We start from the raw sequence: 2,487 nt of genomic DNA on the forward strand, positions 1-2,487 counted from the left end.
GACGTTACGGGCGGGGATAGCCCGCCCCGGCCGAAGCCCCCCGGGGAAGCGGCGCGGGAGGGTCCCGGGTGAGGTGCGGGGTCACCCGCGTGTCACGCTACATGTGTGTCACACGCATGTAGGGGATGAGCATACACTGACTGTATGCTAAACACTTTGTGCCTCGTCATAGGGGTGCATTGCTAACAAGGCGGCAATTAGATGTATAATTTTCAGCAGTGTGTCATCTTTATTATTATTATTATTATTTTATTTTTACACCCTCCTTGGGTTTGGTGTTGTTTTCTTTCCCCTTAACCCCCTTGGAAGGAAAATACGGCCAAGCCCTCGCAGAGCCACCCACCTCCAACCCCCTGAAACCGCTCAGGCCCTATACAATGCGTTCGACTTCTATTGACTGGGAAAAAAACAAGTTTGGGGAGAAACCAGCTGGAAATGGTACCAGTGGCCCTGCTAGAGTGGCGGGCACCCTGCAGCCACTCACTACTGTTGTGTGGTTGGCATGGGGTGGCAGGGGGAAAGGGGAGGACAGAGGTTTTGGGGGGTTTTGGTGCTTTGCAGGGAGCCGGGACAAGCTGGGCTGGGCGATCATCCCATCAGCGAAGCGATAATCTCCTGTGTCAGGCACGCCAGGGTATTTTGGGCTCCGGCATCCTCTCTCCCCTCCTATCGCTTTACCCCGCGCGGGTACGTGCGTGTCGTGAGTCAGGGCATTGGCAGTGCCCGGCCACCCTGGGGGGCCCTGCCAGCCAGGCTGCGAACCTCCCCCCGATATTGTAGCGCTCGTGATGCTGAGTGGAGAATTGGGGTTTGCCAGGCTGATGAGCTCCCCATGCACCCACTGGCCCTGGCACCTTGGTGGCCCCACAGCCCACACCCCTTGGGGGTCATTTCTCCCAAGAATGGGAGGAAGAGGGTCCCCAAAGCGGGCGAGGGGTGAGGGCTCACCAAAGTCACTCAGTGGTGAAGCTGGGAGAGAAGCAGGTAGCGGGGCTGGGACCCTGGTGACAGGGCAGATGATGGTCACTGTGGCAGTGCCCCAGCACTTCCCCACCAGAGAGGACGAGCATGACTGTCCCGTGGGGAGAAGGCACTGGATTTGGCCCTCTTAGGGTGTTACAGGGTCAGCATTCCCATGGGAAGAGGCTGCAGATGGCTGTGGGGTGAGCAGCTCCTCACAGCTGGGTGGCACAGGGGGACATTTCCATCCCCAGGGACCTCGAGCACCCAGCTGCCTCCCCACAGCGGGCATGTGGCTGGCACCACAATGGCTTTTCTGGCAGGAATAACCCTTTGAAAGCAGCGGGTCCAGCTGCCTTCTATGAACGGCACCCAGGTATCTCAAGGAGCCCCATCCTGCCTGAGATGACTGCAACATTGGGGTGCAGCTCAAAGTAGGGAGATGTTTCAACTGGGGCATTTTGGACAGCCTAACCCTCCAGCAGTTGTCCCACATCTAACATCCCTTCCCTGCAAAGCAGAATCCTCCAGCTCCATCAATAAAGGGACTTGCAATCCATGTCATTTGCCATGACATGCGGTGGCTGTTTATCATGATATCAGAAACAGCATCTCCTTTTAATCGCCATTTAATCCCCATCTTGCCACCACCAAGTGGGTTGGGAGGCGAGTCCCAGTGGCCCTGGCACTGTGCCGAAGGAAGGAGCCTTTTCCCGGCGGTGTGTGAGCAGGTCGTGGCACTGAGGAGGTGGGGGTGGCAGCGGTAATCAGCTGTAATTAATGTATTAAAAAGCAAGTAACCGCGCAGCTCCCATCAAACACACAGAGAGCACGAAGCTGGTGGCAGGTGAGCTCGGTGGTGAGACTGGGTGCAGGCATGCAGCAGCCAGAAAGGGCATAAATGGGCAATTCTGGGCTGTTTGTGGGGGGAGAAATGTGTTTTCCTGCGTTAGTACCTCTACTTCTGTCTGTGGGAGTGGAAAATGGAGGGAAAGGGGGGAGAAGGTGCTGCAAAGCCCTAACCAAGGGTGCTGCTGGGATTTGTGTGACAAGAGCTATCCCGAGGCTCTTTGTGAGGTTGGAATCTCTCCATCCATCACTGAACTGGACGGATGCTTTCCAAAAATTGTCCCATCTCTAGGAGCTTCCCTGTCTCATTAAATCCTTGATGGTTATGGCAAGGGGCTGCTGGGACAGCCGCAGTGTTTACATCCCCTTGAGCGCCGTTGGTGGATGTGGTACAACCAACTACCCCTGATTTTGGGAGCTTCCATCCACGGGGGATTTGCCAAGTGGCCGGGCCATGCCCTGACCTTCTCAGCTGTTTGTCCAAGGTGTTATTTGGGGTCGGGGCCAGGCTGGGAGCCGCGGCGGCCGAGCCCAGGCACCTGCTTGTGGTGGTTGGGGCAGACACCTGAAGCGCATGGGCGTTCGCTATTGCCACTGTCACGTGGCGACTTATGAAATGTTTTTTTGGAGGGAGGGAGGGAAGGTAATGATGGGGTGAGCCAGCGGGGCCATGCCCCG

Source organism: Corvus brachyrhynchos, unplaced genomic scaffold, assembly GCF_000691975.1.
Source record: "Corvus brachyrhynchos isolate BGI_N302 unplaced genomic scaffold, ASM69197v1 scaffold72, whole genome shotgun sequence".
NCBI classification, from domain to species: Eukaryota; Metazoa; Chordata; class Aves; order Passeriformes; family Corvidae; genus Corvus; species Corvus brachyrhynchos.